The sequence below is a fragment of the Varroa jacobsoni genome, unplaced genomic scaffold, assembly GCF_002532875.2.
Source record: "Varroa jacobsoni isolate VJ856 unplaced genomic scaffold, vjacob_1.0 scaffold_1222, whole genome shotgun sequence".
In the NCBI taxonomy this organism is placed as follows: Eukaryota; Metazoa; Arthropoda; class Arachnida; order Mesostigmata; family Varroidae; genus Varroa; species Varroa jacobsoni.
Window position 1 is genome coordinate 411394 of NW_019214124.1, and position 24109 is coordinate 435502.

Below are 24109 nucleotides of genomic sequence, written 5' to 3' on the forward strand. Positions count from 1 at the left end.
GGCCGTCCGCAGGGTGGCACGTAAGAATAAACTCTAGACCTTGCCCAAACCAGATGCGCTTTACACAAGGCTATAACTCATTCCCTCGTAACATTCGTTTATAAAGTGCATGTTTCTTGCCAGGCCCGACGCGGGATTCGTTAGTTATGCATAGACTCCTCATATTAATCTGATAAGAGTCCCTTCACATGATTGCGTATGCAAACACGAATAAAAATGAGCAGACGAGTTTTCCGTTCTTCAAAGCATTTTCTTGCGGGGCTCCTAATTTTTCACCCCAGTAAGGTGGGTATATTATTTCGACGACACTGTGATAGAAAGCTAGCATTAGCAACGTTTTTGTGCGTGAATAAACTACGCAAACTTATAACTCCTATAAAAGTTATGAGTGGTGTGATGAGCTCCTGTAAGAGCGTTGACCGCATGTATAAATACATATGTAAGCGTATGATCGATCCTAGTTTGTTAACCGGATCAGAATGGTCATCGTATGTAGTGTACTTGAAAATTTTCTGTGTGCGAAAATTAAAAAAAGCTTCAACATGCTTCAGAAGATCTTAGTGGAAGGCCTTCACGGAGCGTCGATTGAATAAATGCATCATCATAGCGATCGACTGGCACTATGTTGATATCGGCCATCCTCTGTGAAATATACAGGTTCGCACACTGAGACATGGCGAGCGTTTCTGGTTGGGACGAATGGCAAAAATGAAGATAGTCGTTGTGTTTAAGGGAGAAATACTTGGCAACAGAGAACTGCCGCGAATAAAATCTCCCGCTAACTTTCAAATGTATACAATCGTGGCTATGTCCTTCTACGACAATGGTGGCCGCATAATGGTGGCCATTTACTAGAATGGTCAGGGGCCTACTCAATTTTAAGGTGGGTCAGGTAAAATTTATAAGTTTAACATCCGCTGTGTTGCGCTGCATATTAAGCTACTGGATATATAGTTGTTGTGAACTTTTCAACTTGTTTTGACTAGTGATGGTTATAGATTCAACTCGATTTTGGTATCGTTCTCCACGGAAGTAGTTGAACTTGTCTGAAATAATTTAATTGTTGGATATGCAAAATACAGAATCCAAAAATAGGTTGTTCCTCAATAAATATAAATGTACTTCTCTAACCAGGACGGTTTAGTAGTTTGATCGTAAAATTTGTCCTCGCACGGAGTGTGAATCAGTTGAAGGCATCCAAGCAGAAAAATTAGCTTTACCCAATCTTTAATCGAAATGAGAAAAATTAATTTAAAACAAAAACATTTATTTAAACAAAAGGTTACGTTACTTCACCAAAATTGGTCGCTGCAAAAAATTATTATAAGTGTTTGATCTAAACGTCTCAATGAAGATAGATAAGTCTATTGTCGATTTTCCTTATTATTGCAAAAAACTGAAAAAACATCCTCCTGTGTAGATTCTATTAATTGTTGGGACTTAGAAATTGCTGAAGCACACCCTTACCTATAAAAATGTTCATCTTTGTTAAGGAAATCAATGTATCAGGATAGTATAGAAATTTTATTTGCATTCTACAAAGCAAACGTTTACATCTTAGCAAAAGGTGTTAAAGAGACACGTTCAGACGTTGAGCAGGTAAGCTAAGAAAAGAAGAGGTTGAAAACTAGGATATATAGGTTATTTACACTATTTAGGTGTAATAAGAACCCATATGATAACGGGCCAGTTAGCTCACGCTAGTTTCCTTATCGATTAGTTTTAAGGGTTTCCTTATTGACTATTTCTACTAGGCGCCTTTTATAGCTGTATACTTTTTAAAACCAGAAGAAAAATTAAAAAATCGCGGTCCAAAAGCTGTATGTTTTCAAAACAAACTGAAAGCAAATTGCTTTTATCGAGGCTAATGCATCAAGTTAAATTGTGTACCTTGAATGCTATTATTTATTGATCTATTGCTAGTGGATGTTTTTCAGGTCGCAGTTTCATACTTTAAGGGTTGTAGTAAACAGTTTTATCATAAAGCGTAGAGGATAGCGTTACTGTCGAATCGACGGTTCCCTAACTGCTCGGGGCCTATAGACGCTATGGGTAACGGCAAATGTCCAAGGCTCGTTGTATGAGCGCCTACTCGAACTTGCCGATAGACTTCTTTAAGGCGCAACCCTACACTAGTTTGGATCCGCTGTAGATAATGCAGCCACGCGAAAGTTAAAGGCTAGAACTCGAGTTTGTTTGAACGGTTGCTGCGCGTTTCACCGCCTCACGCAGCAGAAATATATCATGCTCGAGCCCGAAGAAGTGATGAAGACCTTTACAGATTCACATTAAATAAGTTTCGTGCTAGAACGTGTCTCGTAACCCTTTAAGTTTAAGAAGTTCCTAGAATGAGTCAAAGAGTACTGCCATGTCAAGGCTTCGTAAACAATGTCACTGTAGCATGGCCGCATGACTGAAGCGGCCTCTTGAAGTTTGCATGCGACGATGGAAAGCATCCCTGTATCGTTCAATCCGAGTTCTTGGCGAAGTTAGCGACCAATGTGCGAAACATATTAAGTTTCTAAGTGCGCTATGGAATACGTCAACGCTAAAAGCATCTAGATTCGATGCGTTGGTATAGCACAAGACCATCTCGGATGCCAAGCTCTTGCTGATGCCCGCCATAGAAGCATGTACTTATAAACGGGCCATGAAAGGGAACGCAACGTTATTGCGGATTACGCAAGCCGCGATTACGTCTTACTACTCTGGGAAAACGTATGGACTTACAGGCGTCCAACAAATTGTACAGCACTTTCCTATCGGCTATAGCATATGTTCGCAGATTGGGGAAATAATGGCTCGGTTCAGTTCTCGAAGTCCAAAGCCTAAGGGAACGAACGCGTGGTTTCCGATGTTATTTTCATTCAAGAGAATGGAAGAAGGTTTAGCTAACGAGAGACCAAACGTACGCCGTACGAAAAACAAGCGGCCGTATATTTTATCGAGATCTAAACGGAGACAAGTGCGCCAACGCCGTCGGTGACGATGCACAGCCACAAAGAAGGCGGCCAGCCGCGACATCCTGTCGCAAGATCGCAATATTATTGGTACTCTCCGAAGGTCGTAGCCGCTTGGAAGATACTCGAATGGCTGCACCATGGCTAGCACCGACGCTGGCCATTACGATCAGAATGCAAACAATGGACAACTGCTTGCGTAAGTTAATGGTAAATAATCCAATGAATCACGCAGCGCTACTTGGCACCTACAAGGTTAGCGGATAGTAGACTCAACATGCTATTGGCTGACCCCGCTCGCGGTCGCTCGACACGCTAGCGGAGTCAGCCAAAAAAATCGATGAAATTATTGTAAAATTGAACAAGATCCGTATGTGTGGTAGACATGATATCGTTAATGAACAACCACTATTAGACAGCTTTCTCTCAATTTCAGGAAAACGTGCTGTAGAAAGAAAAGCTCGATGTCTGAGTACTACACGAATCGATGCAAAAGGATTTACTTTATCGTATCTCCGTCCGCGAAATTCTACAGAAACGTCACGGAATTAGGCCATTTCTACGGTAGCTATTCGTGGATGATCAAAAGGACAGTATATACAACAATATTGTGCAAATAAATGCTTCACAATTTGTAGCGAAGTTCAATAAAAGTGACCATATGTGTGATCTATGAAATGCCGCCGCCTGGTAAATCGACGACTAATTCAGACATCTACCGTCAACATATAGCAAGAATACAATCAGCCATTGAAAGAGTTGATCGGATGTAACAAGCGGACAAGGCGTCGTCTTCGTTTATGATAACGCCATACCACATATGTCTTTAGCCGCCCGGCGAGAATAAAAAGAAGTTGGGTGGTAAATTTCAACGCATCACCCATATGCCCTGCATCTTGCACCACAAAATTAGTGGTGTCCATTTCGGTTTCTACAGAACTCCCTTCATTGAGTTAATTAGGTCAAATGTAAGAATGTAAAAATTACTTGCCACGACTTTCTACCCAGAAACCACAGTGAATCCATGATAATGGGATTAAGCTGTTACTCGAAAAAAAATGGCAGAAGGTCACCAATCAAAATAATGCATACTTGGTTTAGTGATATTATTTTAAAATATAGCAAAATGTTTGTTTTATTTTAAATATAATTCAATCTATATATATATATATATATATATATATATAATCCAATAATCCGACATACATATATGTGTGTGAATTCGTGCATTATACATTGCTTAGAAAGCGTCGTGCGCCGAGTGAGTACTTCTCGGCGGAAGTTCCGATGGAATATATTAAAGAATGCCGAAAACACCTGACTAGAAGGCCTCTAGCAAAATTGTTTGTTACCAGTGCAATAGTTTAAAAACCACAAAGGTGATTACACCTCAAGGCTGCAAATAGAAAAACAATTTTACAGTGCTCATAGGAGCGTTTGAACAACGCGTTCATGATCGGCTTAGTATCGTATCATTCGAAGCGCGTGTTATTAAATCCTAAGAAAAACGCTGAAGACAAGGAATGAGCAACGGGTTTTTCAGAAACGCTAGAGGCGATCTGCCAAAAAAAACACTAGCCTGAGGCACATCGACGCAACAAATAAGATATGGATCTTCACCATAAAAGGATTGGGTAAGATCATGATAAGCTGATACTTGCCTATACTGGAATTCGATATTAGGGGCATTCTTTATTACGAGATAAAATTGCCCAAAAAAAATGGTCGATGTCACGAGAGATCTCGAATTCTTTACTTCAAACACCCAAGGACTGACAACGGTGCAGTGTGCTTGTTTGACTATGGTACACGATTTATCGCCGCGTTTTAATGACGGCTTAGATCGAGGAATGTAAGTCATACTGTATGTAGCCTAACGAATCTTGTTATCGATTCTCTCAGGAGAACTCCATCCATCATCACGATGCTGTATATATTAATGCGAATCAAGTATTTACACAGCACCTTCAAAAAGCCCCCGCACCGCTGGCTTCAGTATGCAAACGGTAAGCAAAAGTACATCTTACGTAGTGACACCAATCATAAATAGCTTTAAAGTTGTGAATTTGACCTCCAAGTAGCCCCAGATATATATGGTGTCCAGCAGTATTTCGTATATATACAAATATATATACATGGAAAAGCCCCGGAAAAGACATAGGGAAATTACGTAACTTCACCGTTCCCAATAACAACTCCCACCATTATATAAACTCTTAATTAATATGCACGTTTATTAAATTATGTGTGTATCTTTACATGAAGATAAACGTGCATATTACTTCACCTTACGAGGTTATATGGTAATAGAAATTGTTCCTATGATTACAGTAGGTATATTTTCCTTTACAGGTGGAGCCAAAATTCGAAATTGCTCCACCCTAAAAATATTTAAAGGCTTTTCAGGCAGTTAACTAACCCCCAATCTCTCGCAATCCTCACAAAGTGAACGTACGATAACTGTTAACCAGCTATTTTTGTTCTACGTTCTCAGTTTTATAGATGAACTAATTCGTTTATGAAATACAAGCTTTTTTCTTCCCTTTAAATTTTACTTGACGTAAAAGTATTTTGGCCCACAAATCAGTAAACGATATTTTCAGTGGTCTATTTTACTTCTGTTTTCGAGAGTTCGAGTACATTGCTACACAGGCGAGCGATGCCGTTCTTGAATTATGGAAGGGTTTCCACCAGCTTGATTCGGCTCGTCTTGTTTTAACAGGCACGGTCAACTGGTCGCAACGAATAATCACGAAGAAAATCGCCACATGCGTGGAAGCTCAGATGAACTCTGAAGACAGATCAACAGAAACTCCGCAACCTGGGGAAAAAAGCGAAACCCATCTTTTACTGACTGTAAACATACATTGATTTTCTTGGCAGGACACTAACCTAACCTGCATAGACATTGGTTTAACGTGCTCGGTCAATTGTGAATTTTTGCGGCTAAGCGCTCTCAGGAAAGAAAAATTGGACAAACGTATAACCCTTAAAAAAAATAATGATTTTATATTTCTGTGTAGCACTCATAGCGCTTTTGGTAGCGTAACCATAGCGTGAACACAAATACGGGTGCACCACTAGACGTATGCAGCGACTCAATATGGAGTTCTATCTCTCAAGTAGCTCTTGGAAGACGATGCTGACTATCACGAATGCTGTATTTCGAAATTGTTTTATGCTAACAAACTGTTTACACTGAATAGCCACTCCACTCCATCATTCTTTGATTACACAAGGGCAGAGCCATGTTATATAAGTTTTAGATTCCCTACAATACATCGAAACTCTAAGCGAACCGGCAAGATGCAAGTGTCTCTATTTTTACTCGCTGATCCACTAACACGGACACATCTAAAAGCGTACCGGTAGCCTTCGGAACCTCTGCAAAAAGGGCTCACTTTTTTCTTTTTTTTTCCCTGTCTTCAATAAACTCTGTTAATGCCTCTGGGATAATATGTTCACTTGATTCATCAAAGTCGTCCATATCCCTCTTGCGATTACTCTGCGCTGATTTAAGGTAAGCCGATTTAACAGTCTCTTCGAAATCACCCCATTTGCCAAGGCGAGTATCAATAGCCGAGTTCGTTTTACTTGAGTGTCTTGACGTTTTGTCCTTTTTCATGCTGGGGAGAACCTTCGTTGATCCGCCGCCTCCTTTCACTAAGTTATGCGTTTCTGGTATTGAACGCTCGTCTGCTGGTATCAAAGGCACTCCACTTTTTACCTTGAAAAACGCGCATAATGGGCATGTAATTGTACTGGCATGATGCGGCCTGGAATTGTTGGCCTGTTTTTTATATCTATCTAAGTGAGCAGACCCCCTTCCCTTCAACCAGGCGGCCACACGCCTGGTTGAACGCGTCATTGACGACCAATAGCTTATTTGCTTTGTGAGCTCAATATTTGCTAAAAGCTTCGAAACCAATCGTTATTCTCGAGTCATAGTTTACACTTACTCTCCAGTTCATCTTATATTGGTTACTTATACTAGTAGCCATTTACCTGTATATCATTTCCATACTTACAACTGTGGGGTTAAGTTATGATTATTTTTTCGCAGTTGCTCGATAACGAGAAATCATCAACACGCTTGAAAACATGCAAACGATACGGACAAAAGTTTCGGCGTATAGAAATATCAACATTGGCACATATCTATATATGATAGTCATAGGGAATATGTTCAGTCACATACAATTTGAAAAATCATAAACTAACTCATTCACAAATTACTAGAAGTTATACGTGGCTACATCGTAAGCCATATCATGTTTTACGTTCACTACTTAAGCACTACGTTAGCCATTACTTTACACGACTGGCTTTCAGCTCTGAAAGAACTATGTTTGTCCTTGGACTTGAACCTACAAGGCCACGTATCCCCACGTTTCGCGGGCAAGGACATCATCCACTACGCTATCAAAGAAATAGTTACACCGGAAGTGGCTGATTTATCCTATTTATTTTTCAACCAAACTAAATTTGTTTGCACCTTAAATGAACCAGGAGCTTAGGATCCTCTGAACTGCGGAATTTTATAAGTTGGAGTTTCTTAGATGGTCAAATTTATTCTGCTGTAATTATGCCTAGACATACGATATTAAATGCTTAACTAGCTAATAATTAAGCCAGCTGATAGCACATACTTGGATATTAAGTTGCCCACGTTTTTGCCCCAGTTGCTGGAATACATTGGATTTTGATCCTACAAGTCAGATCGGTCGTCTCAATTTAATAAAATCTTTTCTGAGACATCTTGGTCTACTTATTGATTAAATTATGGCAGACTTATATGATCTTTCGTCATGGCGGGACACGAAAATGATGTTAACTAAAATGCTTCTAAGCGTGGTGACTTGACAGAATAGGGAAAAACTATCGTGATTTTTTTGGGTTGTCTCAATGAAATATACCTAAGTAAACATTTGGAGGTCTTTCGGCCTTGTTTAGAAGACTATGAGTTCACTCAAAGTCCGAAATTGTTGATTTTTATTGAAAATAATTTCTAGCCGTTTCTCTGCAGTTACCCTGAATAAGGTGGGGTTATCGTTGAGCTTGTTTGAATTCAAGTTACGGTTGCGGAGTGGCGCTTCAACAAAGCTGGAAGACCACAACGAAGTTTCTAAACATGAAATGGTCTTTAATTTTTGGAACGAAAATAATCCGCGTAGATTACTGGTAAAATATAGCGCACATACGAGTTTGGAAGTTACCACATGTGCAATTTAGAATTTCCAAGTTTAACCACGCTCCGAGTTTAACCACGATGCAGACGACTCGTACAATTTTCCTGACATTCTTAACGGCGCTTGCGGGTGGCAAACTTCTTGCTAGAAGATGTTAGGAATAATTCCAGCGAGTTAGGGCAAAACGAGCCAGTTTATCTGCATGCTAAAAAATGCATCAAATTTCCTAAGTTTTGATGCCGCATGAATGTAACTATTATTCTGGGGCGGTGGCCTAGAGTTTTGTCTATTGCTAGGTAAAAATAGATTTCTTTGTAGCAGTAATACAAGGTGTATACCCTGAATGAGCGTAATTCAGAATGAAATCGCGCATTAAGAAAGGAATAACGGGAGTCACGCTTCGTCTATAAGAGTCTCTTCTAAATTTTGCTACCAGTAAGTCAGTACCAAAATGAAACCCTGTTAGACATCTTGACGTTGCGGTAACAGTGAAAATACGCTCTGGATGTCATATAGTTCGAGTTGTTCAAACACCCGCTGATCTATAATGAATCACATGGTTGCTTTATAGTAAATACGATGAAATTTGGCATCAACCTTCGAAGAAAGCCAGTCGTCTCAAAGGTTTTTACCGTCTTAGGTCGCTATAGCGACAACGAACAAGTTAAGCGATGTACTTCTTCGCGTGTCTAGTACGCTAAGTAGATAGTCATATTAAGGACAAGTGCATTTGTTTAGTATCATGATAAGTCGACGATAGCACTCTGAAAAATTACTGCAGTACAGACAATTCTCTGATTGATTTCTTGAACTCGAATAAAGATACATTGAAATTGCTATGAGAAGCATAGTTAAAAACGATAAGGCTTTTCAAGCAGAGCTGTACCTCATCATTCCGAAGGTCGGTAAAACGTATGTTCAACTTTGACGATATTCTTCTGTTCCGATCACCATATGATCCTAACGGTGCTCCGTCTAGCCTATCATCTGCCTTATTTTGTGCTGGGCATAATCTATAACGTCGCTATGTATTATAAAATTGTAGATATTCTATTATTATTATTATTATTTATATTCGAGAACATTCATACCGTCTTCTGGACAAACGGCCTTACAGACTCGTGAAAAAAACTAGAGAAAGGCGACCGAAAATAACTACTATACCATTCGATACGTGCTCCTGGCCACGAAAAATGGTACTTAGCTAAAGGTATATGGAAGGTTGGAACGAAAATCTCCGCGCTTTTGCTTAACAGAGAATATTATTTTTTTTTTCCTGTGACGATAAGTTATTATGTTTTGTATTTCCTGCCATTGTTCGCGACTTTTTCTTGTCCTTCGATCAAATGACGTCTGCCGTTTCGTCGAAAGGTAGCAAGTTTCGTCTCAAAGGGATTCTTCAGTCACATTTTGAGTCCTTGATCCATGTCGAAGGCAAGACCACGAAGGTGATTCCCTATTGAACAGGAAAAAATAAGGTGGATTTCCGTCGGCGTAAGATCCAAAGAATATGGCAGATATAACGAAACCTATCATTCGAAGTCCAAGAACGCAGCGATGTTTGCCGTGTACAGACCCGCGTACTTATGAATGTGGTTTTTTTCCACCTGGAAGATCCATATTTAAGGAGCTCTTTTAAGATTACATTCACAATACAACACAATAATATTAAAGCACGCTGAAAAGCAACAAGGATAACGGTATACCGAAGTAAACAGCAAGTGAAGGGAAGCGGAAAAACAAACATTTTTCTAAACGCCACAACTTTAGTTTCAACACAATTATAACATATTATATAGGATGTTTTAAAGGTTATCAGTAAAACGTTTCATTTCAATTAACTATACATTAAAAAAGATTACGTTCATCTTCCCTCATTCTGTTTAACAGGCTTCACAGAATACATGATCATAGTAGCGAGATTATTCTCTTACTTCGTTTCTCAGACAGCGTGTGCATTCTATGTTCCTGGAATCGTAACCTATTCTGGTGCACCATGCCAACTCCGTCAAGCCGAAAATGGCGAAGACGTCGGCGGCGATAGATCTACGACGAGGAGGTTTGAGACCAATTACGACAAACCGTCAAGTGTTCAGAGTAAATCGACCCGCAGAATAATAAGTGGTCAGGCTGTTTATCCAGCAGCAATAAGATATATGCCCCAACATCCAAAATACTCGCTGGTAATAACTAGTTAACAAACGACACATTTACGCTAAAGAGAACCGCTTTTTATATATAGCACCTAGATGGATGTACCCTAGTTGTGAGGCAATCCTCTGAGTCTCGATATTGCAGTCTTGAATGAAAAATGATCGTCCAATTAGTCTCAATACAGAGAAACCCTTGTGATTTTCTAAAGGTCAACCACGTTATGAGGTTCAATCCCTACAATCTCATCCCATTTGTGAGCTTTGACTTCGGATCTCCACAGTAAACCAATGTTTAAACGTTGAATTAAAATTAAAGTACTACTTTTGCTTGTGTGGGATGTTTCCTGTCTCTGCTTGTAGTTAGAAAGAAACATTTTATGTTTATTTAAAAGTTGCGTATGTGCGAACACCTGCGTTCATTACTGCACTAATACCTATTTTTTTACAGACTTCAGCTCCTAAATGGTCCCACCGCCCATGCTACCCAAACGGCTGGACGCACCGTAAATAGCCCAGTAAATTTTATAGCTAATCACATATACATAATATAACAATTTCGCTTCTACTGCTACGTTTCACTTTTGTTAAAACGTATATTGGTGTACACGTAAGGACTAGCCGAAAGCCTATTTGTCTGTTTTGAGGGACCCAAGCTTGCACCGCTTTAATACGCTCTACGGACGGTAGATAATCCTGTTTGGGCAATTTTACGCATTTTTGTGATCCTACCTGTTATCTTGCACGCAAACTAGACTAAGAAAGTGGGTGTACTTATTCAAATACGATAAGCTTTTATCTCATCAATCTCAATTAAATGGGCACTTTCAAAGCCTTGTGTGAAATTATCACCCATTGTCAATTGAACTAGAACAAAACATGTTTCGTAAAAAGTTGTCTCACATGTCGAACTAGTGAGTATAGGGTTAAACCATCTGCCAGGTTTCTATTAATTACCAATATTCCTTTTAATGTCATCAGGATAGCACCAAGGACCGATTAGCGGCATTTTTATTCATTATATGTTTAATAAGCTAATAACGTTTTTTTATAGCACATGAATCCTATAGCATCAATCAGCCGATCAGCCACAATTTCCTGGACCTTTAATTTGTAGTCGCCACTCGGATAGTTACCGGGAATGAGTTCACTGTGAAAATATAACAAACAGCAAAAAGTCATCTTTAGAATTAATACAAACATCCCTTTGCCTACTACAGGTTTAATGAAAAAAGAAAAAAAGCTTAGTAAGTTAGATACATTCGTAAATATAATAGTGTCATTAATCAGGAAATAGTTATCTGACGGGTTACAAGTTCTTATACTTTGTTTCTGTGCTTTTGAACAGCTCAGTACAGCAGATGCTTACAAGTGAGCACACGTTTCGGGGTCAAATGATTTTTTGCATTTATAGAACTTCATCCATACTTTCCATCTATTTCACTAGCCGGTTTTTGGTTTCCGCGACGCTCAACAATTGGTTTGTAACAACAGCCAACAGGGTTTGATTTCAAACAGAAAAAATAAATTCGGTGTTAATTACTATTTTTATTACTTATGTCATTATTATGAGATATGTTAGCGATAAACGGCGAAACCAACGATCTTTGCTAATAGGTGACGGGATCGTAACTTGGGTAACGTTTTCACCGATTATATTCACGGACTTGTCATGGTCTAGGTTCAAATTCGGTTGTATACATATTTTGTTTTTCCTGGGAGCGTGTAGAGTAGTAACTAATAACTTAAGTACCGAATGTAAAACGCGAAAAGCGTATAAGTTTATACAAATTCGTTTCGTATTTATCGAAAATATTACCTTTTCAAGGGCTCTTTCTAGTTTGGATAGCTGAAGTCCTTATCAGGCGACTTATTTCGTCTGATATGAACTGTTAGCGGTCAATTTACGCTAGAAAGCTTCCTCCTGCAAGTCTTTCTCCTGTCCTTTCTGGCATAAAAACCGTTCTGATCTCTATACATACCCCTTGCCAATTAGATGTCGTTGAACGGATTGTTAATGTTATATGCTGGTTGTTGAATCTGAAAACAAATAATAGGTATACAAAACTTAGTATTTGCTGATTACGTCTGTTACTTAAGGAAAGAACTAGGTAAGGGGGAACAAGGGGTTCAAAGCGTGTTATGGGTTGCTGGCTGTAGCTTTGAACCTCCAATAAACAAGTAGGTGCTTTTTTCGCTCATCAGTATCTAAGCTTTGGTTTATATCTCAGCAAACCGTTTGTAGGCAGGATACCCTAATCAGCAGTGAATTGTTCTTGATTTCAGAGGATCACTCTGCGCATGCTACCATATCCGACACATGTCAGAGATGAAAATTCGTAAGACCTACTATATAATACTATTTAACTGGAACATATATAATACTGAACTGATCTAATTTAACAAATCACTACCAATTTACAGATTTAACATAGTCGGCCTTAAGTAAAGGTCGAATTTGGATCATTTCAGTGAGATTGACAACTTCGAAGGCTGTGGTCGTAGGGCAAGAAATCTTTAGGCATGAAAACCGAATGTTCCTTGTGACCCATCTATCGCGCTATTTCTCAAGGACGAACCACATGGTTCTTATATCTAGCCTTCGTTGTATATTTCCACCAGTGTCTTAGTATCTACATAAGCGATTTGTAGCCAATATGAAAGAAACGAATGCCTTAATATTCCCAATTGTACGTCTATTACTCGTTAAGCACATCCCTTAATACGCAGAACGACTACTGCAAGCGGTACTTATATAAGTTAGCTTATTTGCCCAAGACAAGCCCTGAACTCCGGGGGTTTCTGTTCCAACTTGAAACATCGTATTTTGATTCGCTCATTTCAGCATGTCTTGACTCCGCGAATCGGAATATTGCTGATTGTTTGCCACTGACATTTGTACATTTAACCATCGTTTGCCATCAGCGAACTTCCTCAAGGGAACTCATTGTCGTTGACTTCGTTAAAAACGTTTAATTCAAGACTGGCGTGATGTTCTAGCATACGCTTTCAAATCTAGGATCCCTGCACGCCGTTCAGTTTTTATTGCACCTTTTTAAATAACAAGAAGATGTTAAATTATAGTAATAAATAGACCGTGCCATTGTTCCCAAGCTGTCGAAAGTTCCTAGTTAGAACTCAAGCTGCAAACTTAAGTGTCTGAGTTGACAGAAAATTTGATGTGAAAAACGGTAAATTGATTTTTATTCCTATTTCATAGCTGGACAATACAGCCAAGATGATTCCCAAATGCGATAGATAGATAGATAGATAAATTTTATTGAGTTAGCTAGGAAAAAAAATAACATAGACATTCTACCAGATGGTTGAGCGGCTCCTGAAATTTAGGTAAAACCTTTTATATGAGCGCTTTCTTCTCTACGGAAACGGGAAGATTGATTATAAAGCTTCGAAATATCACATTATCATTAACACGATATTCTTTATTAATAACAAGCCAACAGTATCAACGCGATACGTTATTATTATTATTATACGCTGTATTAATGACTCCCGAAGCAAATATAAAAATGTATTTTCAGCGCGAGCGATACCTTTTTTTAGCTATTAAGTATATATTTCTTAGATCAATTCTTTCGATATTAACCAATTAGGAGTTTAGCAACAAATGGTATTGACGTTGATCCAGGGATGGAACGAAGGGTCGAATAGTGGCGTCTCAACTAAGAGAAAATATCCAACTTTAGACTGAATATTTTCAATGACGTCAACGCATTTTTTTAGCTATGGCTTTCATCCGGGCGAGCAATCATCGGTTCCTTCCTTTAGATCCGTAATAAAATAGCTCTACAAAGTGGGACGTACGAATCTGGGAAAACTTTTGTAGACTGCTGGTCAATACAGACATGCGCTCACTGGCTATTCCATCTGTCAGAGCAAATCTAATTATTCCTGGAACAGAGCAGGAAGCCGACTAGCGGAAAACAGTATGTTATTTTCGAATCTTAAGCTAGGATCAGCTTTTATCTAATGCATTTTTTTTATGCCCGAAATCGGCAATGTGCGCTAGTGAAAGAAAGATTTCCAAGATGCAAAATTTGTGGACTCTCCATAAAGAAAATAGCAGCTCTAGCAACAAATGGCTACTTCTGATACCTCTAGATCATGCAGAAGTTAACGATCGTTTTGAAGAGTAGAACCTGTAGTGGATAAGCTTAGTAGTAATGTAGTAGAAAGTAGATAAGCTTAAGGTTAATCTTGTTAAAACTCTCTGTGTGTTTTTGCATCTTTTATATTTTTGCTAGTCGTCTCGAGCTGCTTAATTCCTCAAACCTTTGGCCCAAAGTTTGTTTCGACGGGAACTTTTCGTACGTACCGTATTCGAGTGACACGTCAGCTAATTCCTACCAACCAACCAGTATCGCTTGAGGTACAGCCGCTCATAAACAATTCTTTGTCAGCAAGGGAATAAATATTCTGAAATTAGCTAATGAGTGATCTGAATTTTGAAATCACAGAACCGGCAAGCAAATCTCAGAAATGAAGAGAATTTTTTATCGCAAAGGTATCGCCCTTAGCCAGCGCTTCGGTTTTTCGGGCCACGATCTATCAATCTAGTAACAAAAAAAAAACTGTCAACAAAATTAGTATTTATTGTCATTTTACTCTAATGCACTACGTATCTATAAAAGTGAAAATTAGCCTTTTGGGTAATATCCATTCAATTTTTTATACTATTCTTTTAAATTCGACACGTTTGAGAGAAGACAGTCGGTAAATGTTTCATGAATTAGGTGGGAATATCAACACATGGCTATTAACAAGCATCCTGAGGTCAGTAAGATCTACTTGAAAAGTAAGGGTTTGGGTACACATGTACGGAGTGAACATCACAAATAAACACGGCGTCTCATTGTTTTGCAGCACAGGACAATACGCAGTTAAACAATGACAAATCTCCTCACGAAGCTAATATCAGTGACGACGAACTGTGTGTCCACATCGGTGTAAAGCACAAAATTGGAAAAAGCAGCTCCGATATTCATCTTAAAAAGATGACCATTTGCGTTTGGTAGGACTAGAAGGGTCCTATACACTGGCGAATCCTATAGCAGAAGAAAATCATCAGTCGGGATCTGTATATAGCCCAACCGCATACAGCCTGAAGGCTATTCAACCGAAAGAAAAAAAAACCTCACAGACGACGTAAAGTTATCCTTCTGCACGACCATTATAGACTGCGTATGGGAAAGAAACGCCGTGTAAAAGTTCGACCGATAATTTTTTCACACGCATCATGCACTATAAGTCGTGCTTTGACCTTTTCCAATCACTGGCAAATAAAATTAATGACCGTCATCAATCAGTGAACAAGGCGACTGATGGAAACCCAGCTGGAGAGATACTTCAAAATCACCTGAAAATTTTCTGCCATAGAATAGGTAATAATGGAAAATGGTTATGGAGAGTAATAGCAAATATATAATAAATTAATTTGTTGCTCGAATTCTAGAGAAACGTTGAGCCTTTGGGTAGCTGAAGAACGGCCCTTACTTGGGTCACAATCTAATATAGACACTGTACGCCTTGATGGAAGTTGCCCAACACAGAATAGAGTAAGGAGTTTTAGCTTTAGCGGTAGCAAAGTGAAAAAGTGAATTGAGAAAATGGAAGGTATGGTAGCTTTAGGAAATGCTTAGGGGCCAAGCAGTACACAGCGTCAGCTCTACCGCAAGAATGTAGGGACCGAGACGTGTCGGGGATTCGAAGACAAGCTCGCGTACTTTTTTTTCGGAGGAAGAGCTCAAGTCTCCCAGACAAGGGTTCTTAATTTTTATTAAGACCCGAAGGGAAACGTTCGAGAACTTTGTTAGGCAAGTTAACGTTGCCTGAGAATGAAAAAAAAAAATTCAAAACTTGACGTTAAGATGCCGAACTCACAACGGACGTTAAAGTCCGTCGCTTTTGCTAATTCTATCATCGCATCACTGGTAAATTCATGTGCGGGCTCAATTTCTATATTCTGATAATACTGTATTATCGTGTATTACTGTACACGATATTCTATGTAAGTCATTAAAATCATTTGAATGACTATAGTATTTGTTATTGTAAACATTGACATAACCTACCAAATGTTATACAAATATAGAAACGGTATTAGGGTGTACCTATCACAAATGTGCTGCATAGTGAGATACGCCTTTTATCCCAATAGCTTGCGTGTCTTTGGTATTTGAACAACTGGAAAATGAAGAAGACGCTTCTGTTATCAAAAGATTTTTTCAAACCTTTTCTCAGACAGATACTCTATGTATATATATATATATATATATATATGTACGGTAGGTTTCTAACTTCTCGGGCGATATCGATATGGTGCGGAAGCGTTTCGAAGCCTCTTTAGGAAAAACTGTAGATGGCAATTTAATGGGTATTCTCCTCTGAAAATCAACAGATGTAGGAGCGAGTCCTTTATTTTTTGACCCTATTGTATGGGAACTATATGGGGATATAGTTCCTTGTACCCCAATCAACGCGTAAATGTATTTGCTCACGTTTCAAACGGAAGGTCCTTGGGTGGTGCGACCTCTCGATCCACGCCTGGGAACTCATCTACGAGTTTGATGGCCTATCTTGACCAGCGAAACCCTTGACGACACCCGTCTCTTAGATAGATATCTATTCTTTAGAACTGACGAGCCAGGAGCATTTATTTGGAAGAAGGGCATTGGATAATTCGCAGCGACCAAACGCGTTCTACGCATAGTACCCTCACATAAATTTACTGGATTCGTTTGATACCTTATTAGATTCGTTTTCAAATATAAGACCAACTTTATCTACCAGAAGGTTAACTACAACACCATATCAGTTCCCTTCAAATCAGTTATACACATTTCTACCTAAAGACCCGCTCTAGAAGAAAGCTCCTATTTGGGCTCATAGTTCCCACTGTATGGCTACTATCCTTTTGAAATCACAATAGCAAAGAGCCATATTTCTACTAAATATAGGGTAACATCTCGAAGCGATAACTCTAAACAGGAGGTCAATTAGGTTTTGTTTCCTTGAGCTTGTTGCTTACGATATGCCATGATAGTAGGTTTTCTGACCTATTAATAAATCTCAAGATCTTCATAAGACTATCTATACTCTAATGTATTACTTGATCAACAAAATTCATCAAATCCGCCAACATTTACGTATTCGACCATTGTTTGCGATCCGCAGACTTCCGTCTAGTTAAGTCGCTGTCGTTGACCTCCTAGGAAAGGTCTAGTAGTTCACGCCAACTGTGACTCCCAAAACTCCGCGCTCGAGAGTTAGCTTGTGAACATACTATTATCTCGATGTTCCACTCTGCGCGTACCTTGTTAAATAAAAAAAGTAAACATGTTTAACTATGTCGGTGAAGTTAATCAAGAAAGACGGGAGTGAGATGCGCTGTATACGCAGTCCCCAACTCACAACCAAATCTAGTATAGGTCATCGTACCTAAAATACCTGGGCAAATTATATCAACAAACCGTTATAAAGCGCCGTATGTGCCTAATAAAGATACTGAAGAATTAAGACAATGATTAGTTGAGTGCTTATGAAGCAATACTTCACTAGGCGACAACTCTTCTTCTCTAAGTTCATCGTATATCGCCGATTCTATTTCTAACAATCGCCGTTTGAATCTTCTACTCCATAAATCGGCTGATTATTGCGTTCCTTTCCCATGCCGTTTTGTTCCCTAAAGCTAGCAAGCGTAGTCTTCGGTTTAGCAAGAACAACAATAATACATTCTGGTTAGAGCCTTTAGTACGTAGATATTAAAACTTTGCAATGTATCATGTAAAAACGACATGATACAAAGCTATACTTAAAGCATAGTAGCAATTTGATTCATCTCACTATGTCGGCCAAATAAGTCGTCCTCTGATCTCTGACCTTTACCTGAAATATGGGTATTGTTGACGATGACTCTGGTTTACATAATAACTGAGTATTTTATAAAGGCTACGGGAACGAGTACAAATCTGTCGCCCATCTTACTGTTAGCGCCGTCAAGCCATGCTTTGAAAGCCAATAGACAAATGCTTTATTCATTGCTCGCGTGGTTCTATTCATAATAATGAAGCTAGTTTGGGGTAGTAAAGGGGGCAAACTAAGAAAATGGGCACAAGAAAGTAAACAACTGATTAATATACAACAAGCAGTTCGGTTCGAATCGTATTGCTTTGGCTCTGTAGTGAGCACTCCATATTTTACCTGCATGCCAGTTATTGTTTTCGAAAGTTTCAAATTGTCGAGACCTGCCATACTCAACTTCGCTCAGCATGTTAGTACTTCTCGATTATCTTAAAAACGAGAGTGTGTGTGTTCATTTTAGGGCTCGGCAATTGTTTGCATGAATATATATATGTAAATTTTTTTTTTTTAAAAAGATATTATTTTAAAAATAATATACATTTTTTAGTAGTAGTTTTTCATAGTTTGCAGGGGCTTAAGATTTATTAAGTACGGTATTATCGTGCTCTGGTTAGCTAATTTGATTATTAAGTATACCATTTGTGCATACTATAAAATATTTTCATTTTTATGTCATAATTTTTGGAATCATTTCAAATTCCGGACTAAAAGTTTGGAGTAAAAGTCCTATTATTATTGTAGAAAGGGTATCATTTAAAAATAGGACACGTATTGATACTTAAATCAATTCTTTACTGCGAAGCGATCTAAACGTGCTGAAATTACGACTAGAAGTTGACTTTCCAGTTGTTAGTAAAAGTAACAATTTGAGACCTTAGATAAAGCTTTTTTTCGTAGAACGGATGTAGCCTGATTCGACTGCCGAATTCAATTATACTAAACGATGTACGAAGATCTGATTCGTGAGGTGCTTTCGGTAAAAAGTTGCTGGACATCAGAGTATGAGCGTTTTGGGAAATCACTCGACGCACATAACGACACGGCTTGAAGGACAGCATCCAGTTGGCCTACATACAGGCCATGCAATAATAATCTATGTAACGCTTTTGTAGCCTGTAAATATGTTTACAAAAACAAGCTCATGAATATGAAGTGCCAGATTCATTCAATGCATCACTATCGCAATTTTCAAATTTCGATTCAAATCGTTCAAAAACATTTTCCAATTTGGTGGAAACAGAAGTAGGGTGTTAGGGATAAACGGTCTTTGACACGTTTTTTTTTTTTTTTTTTTTTTTATAGACTACGAGGTTTTAACGTCATTTAAATATAATTTGACGTATTTTTAGCTCAACTGTGGTAGTGTATATTGCAAAATCATATGCCATGAATTATATTTGCAAAAACTTTATCGAGGAAATTGACGCGCTAGATCGCCTGAGCATTTCATGAGGCCTCGCAAGAAAAGAGTATTTCGAAAAGTGGCGCAGAAGACAAAATTACCTTTTTCTCCGGCTATTGAGCTGCCCGGAATTAAACAAAGAAAGAAACAATAGCTTTTGTTAGTGTAAGTAAATATAAGTTGAAATTTATAAGTACTTTGCTTCCTCATTGATCGAACCTTTTCGTTAACTGAATTGCATTTTCCGTAATTAATGCCACTGTTCCAAGGCATGCCTTAGCTTAGTCCGTACCTCAAATTTCGAGAGCTTTTTCATGTGACGCGTTCCTAGAATGCTCTTCGATGAACAGCCTACAAGCACTATAAACGCTAGCACGCAGCTACGCATCAGAAACGAGTTACTCACATTGTCAGCTAGGTGTCGTCTCATGGTAGCCGTACTCATAGTTGCTTTAAAGTGGCCAGTATATATATATATATATATAAAGATTCTTCAGCTTGGCCTTCAAACCTAAGTGGGATGGCAAGTCGTCAAAAATAGCACGTAGGTACGTTCGGTGCCGATTGTTTTCTCAAGCTTGTTGACGATCGGCTAATTACGTATTTAAGAAACATGCCACTCCCTCAGACTATAGCCTCGTTCTTTCCGTACGTCCCGTACTAAAGATCACGTGGTTCCGTCATGCGGCTTTAGCTGTTTGTATCTTGTTGGCATCATTTCCCTCAACAGATTCCGGATATGAGATTCAGGTGGACACGGGAGAGGAGTACAGTCGCTTAGGTATAAATAGCCCGGCAAGAATTCGCAATAGACACAAAAGCGGTCACTTGACATAGACGAGGAGCTCAAACAGCGGCCGACAGAAAGTAAGATAACCATGTGTGATGATTATGAGACCCACGCCGACAAGCCTCTCGACCCCGAGGTGAGTGCATGACGACAAGCTTTCTCCAAACGAAAAATAACAAGCCCTGATTTTGCTTCAGTCACAGTACACCAGGCAGATAGCTGGCGTACTTCAAACGTATATTTTGGTAGGGACGTAGGTTATGCGAACTCCCAAAGATTTTAAACGAGGGTAACTAGTCTATATGGAACTGTATATCCGACAAAACGAGCTTTAGTTTGGCTACAATTTTTCAAATGGGCAGACTATTCTCAAGCGGAGTGCATAACACTAGGATAATGTCAGAAATCAACCAGCTTACGTTTGCTATTCTATCTCGAAACTTAGCATTTACTTGAAGGAATATCATTTAAGTTTCGATGTCGCGAAGAGTTAGTTACCGTGTAACACTTATCGTTGTTCTATTTTCGTGTAGAAATGTGCCCTTAACTCAAGCAACGATTTTTTTATTTATTTATTTACATTTTTAGATTCGTAAACTGATTCTGGAGCGGCGCGCCAGCCGTGAGGCAGATCTTCCTGAGGAGATCGATGGGAACAGGTTTACAAGGAGGAAATCTGTTGATTACAGAGAATGGTCGAATGCGCAAACGCTAGCCGACCTGCAGGACCTAACTAGTCAAGCTATTCAGGAGAATAAAAATGAAGGATAAATGTCTTATATACAAATAACAAGTGATGTGTATGAATAAACAGTCACATAATAGCAACGGGTTATTTCTTATGCAAAATGCTCAGAGCGAGATAACTATCTAATATTTCTGAGGATATTCTCGCAAGCTATATAACTGTAGAAATCTGATAAACAAACGATTGAGATTTCGTCGTTCCTAAAGATTAAGCACAACTAAACTGATGTAACAAATATTGGGGGGGCAGGGTATTAAAGTTAAGTAGCTTCAAGATAACTCGAGGAATAATACTAGAAGTGATGCAGTTTGAAGAGGGGTTGTCTGAGAGTTTGGGAACTGTCTCCTGAAAGTTCCTTGGCAAACAGTGGCAGAGTTTTCAGCGCACGTCGATTAAAGCAACAGTAGATTTCCAGACTAGTGCAATAAAATCAAATTTAACTTGTATGGTGGAGCATACGTTCAATATCTTCGTATTCCTATAATATAAGTTTCAGCATATGAAAAATGCAATAGTTATTATCTGGCTTTTTTTTTGTCGTCCAATTTTGTTCGATTATCCGGCTCCCTTCTTTCTTGGTCAAAAGCGTATTGAAATAGTCGGTGTACAAAAGTTGTAGTAAGGAGCAATAGTAACACAGTAAGAAATATCTAACCTTGTACCAGGTACGGTGAGCCACTACTGACCTGTGCAACGTTAGACGAGACTGTAAGTGATTGCCTTTAGCGAGGAATTAGAATTATTATTAATTACGAGAATTAGCGAAGTACTATCCTCCGCCGCAATTTGTACTCTTTGTTATCCCGTATTTCATTCTTTGCTAGGAGACTTCTCGCCTAGACGCCTATAATCCAACGGGAATATATGGACGTCAAGTGACGATGTTAACGTGACTTGTTACAAATGAGCTGTGCAGTTAGATCCGTTCTTCAGTGCTTCCTCCTACTTTAACAAACATGAGATGAAGATATTCTCATTGCCAATAAACGTTGGTACCTTCAAATTACCGAAACACTTTTTTAATTGTATACAGACCTTTGTCTTACACTTTATAATATAGCAGCACTTCAAGGCCACTTAAAATCGCTGTGTCCGTAAGTAGTAAACATATTGCTCGTAGTATATTTACCCCTTAATTTATGATTTGTGCTGTTTAGCAGAACGGCTAACCTAAACTTTTCAGATTACTCTTATCGTTTATACTGCTCGGTGTTTTACATTGTTTTGAATAAAATAAAAATTTTCAGGATAATTCAATTCGACATTTGGCTTTTGGTTTACAGGTAGACAGGCAGGTAAAACCTTGGGTTTCGTAAGTAAATTCCAAGAAAAAGTGAAACTTTCTGTATAGCGATGCCACTTTTTTTTTTTTTTTTTTTTTGTAAAACTCGTCTACTAGTTTTCAATACCGTCAAAATGCCATTTTTTTCGACAGCTTTCATGGCTAGGACCGTTTTATTCATAAAATATCGTTTATCCAAATATCTGCTGAAAAATTATGGCATTATCTAGAACCACAGTGTAGACGTAAACAAATCTCTAACAGATTATTATATTTGGGCAACTAGAAAATAAGAAGGCAGCATTGCACACTCTTTTGGAAACTTCATATATTACAAATTCCACCTGTCGAAAAGCTGTTTCAATAGCTACTGAATATCTGTACCGGAATAGGTCAGTGTCTGTAGGCAGTGGCACAGAAATGCGTTATTTGAATGGTAGTTATAACAGGAATTGTGATAAGTCTTTTTTACACAACAAAACAGTTTATTCTGGGCGCGTTATGAGCACACTCGACCCAGTGTATAGGCTTTTATATGAGCAATTCTAGGACTACCTTTGTTTCGGTCCTATTATGATGAAACTCGTCACGACCTTCACTTCCGGGATTTCTCTACTGCGATCGACGAATCTGTTTGTTTACCTTTTTCCTTCAATTTGTCCCGGAACAATGTGTATGTATACATTGTTTAATTCAAGAGGTCTTCAAGCTACAAGCTTCGAAGAGCATTATTTTTGTTTTGCTTTCTTCCCTGCTAAATGTTATTCGCAGTGGACATTAGTGCACAAAAACCGCGTTAGTTTTGATTACATTATACTACTGATATCCCGTGGGATAGCATTGTATCTTTGAAACAGATAACTTTTAGTAGGATAAGAGTGGTCTTCCCCTGAATAGGTCAAAGCATAATTCACGCGCAAACGATCGACATAACATTAGCGGTCCTTTAATAAGTGTTCCATTAAAATACAATTACGGTCTTTAGAGTTAACTTCATAGTCGAAAGAGCTAGAATCGTCCTTGGGGTGTGCTACATTTCTCAATTACGTTAACATACCACCGCCATACTATTAAGGCTATGCACAAGTGAGTAAATTTTAACGTGCACAAAAGTAAATATTGTCGCCGATATTTGCGTTTATAGAATTAACGAAAGCAAGGGAAACACTAACCGTGTTTCTAAAGCTGAACTAATAATGCCTACTATTCGTTCACACAAATTTCTATTGCATAGAATACTTTCCCAAGATTACAGACTGCAACGACGGACAACACTTGACGATATTAATTTAAATTTGGTGCCGTCCCACATGAGCGTCTATGCTTGCCCAGCAACCTTCACCGGGCATCATAAGAACAATAATATTATTTGTTTATTATCATGACAAGCGGCATAACTAAGAATTTTGTGCTGGCATGCGTGGTGTCCTCTGTTCAACGATGTGTTGTATTAGACAGGGCTGATGGTCCGTCCGGAAAGGGTTTTCAATCATTTCCGAAAGACATCGTATAGATAAACCAACGAATACATCTAACTGGCCCGTTTTCAAGTGGCGTGACTGAGCTTAGTCTTTCGTACGAACGATACAGAACGCAAATAGCACATATCTGTCAGTAAGCCTATTTTTAGGCTTTGTCTTGTTTGTGCTATTACCACTTCTCTGGCACTGGATATACACCGCTACGTTAGGATCTCTTTCCTTTGCG

General features: G+C 38.7%; 4 long non-coding RNA genes across 7 annotated transcripts; 2 read left to right on the forward strand and 2 right to left on the reverse strand.

Annotated features, from left to right (window-relative positions):
- Positions 1-2639: 2639 nt before the first annotated feature.
- LOC111267795 (uncharacterized) lies at positions 2640-3638 on the forward strand. Its single transcript, XR_002684828.2, has 2 exons — positions 2640-3170; positions 3397-3638. It is a non-coding gene; the product is annotated as an uncharacterized LOC111267795 (long non-coding RNA).
- Positions 3639-5491: 1853 nt separating this feature from the next.
- LOC147752487 (uncharacterized) lies at positions 5492-7759 on the reverse strand. The gene is made up of 2 exons (XR_015313946.1): positions 6362-7759; positions 5492-5781 (listed from the first exon to the last, which is right to left on the reverse strand). It is a non-coding gene; the product is annotated as an uncharacterized LOC147752487 (long non-coding RNA).
- A 3417-nt stretch (positions 7760-11176) lies between these two features.
- On the reverse strand, positions 11177-20115 carry LOC111267796 (uncharacterized). 4 transcript variants are annotated; one of them, XR_002684829.2, is made up of 5 exons: positions 19875-20115; positions 17466-17632; positions 16431-16503; positions 12282-12339; positions 11177-11449 (listed from the first exon to the last, which is right to left on the reverse strand). It is a non-coding gene; the product is annotated as an uncharacterized LOC111267796 (long non-coding RNA). The 4 variants fall into 4 exon arrangements; XR_002684830.2 differs by having other exon boundaries at positions 11182-11449; positions 19989-20100; XR_015313952.1 differs by lacking the exon at positions 16431-16503 and having other exon boundaries at positions 11187-11449; positions 19989-20096.
- Positions 20116-20353: 238 nt separating this feature from the next.
- LOC147752488 (uncharacterized) lies at positions 20354-21196 on the forward strand. The gene is made up of 2 exons (XR_015313951.1): positions 20354-20508; positions 20961-21196. It is a non-coding gene; the product is annotated as an uncharacterized LOC147752488 (long non-coding RNA).
- Positions 21197-24109: the final 2913 nt, after the last annotated feature.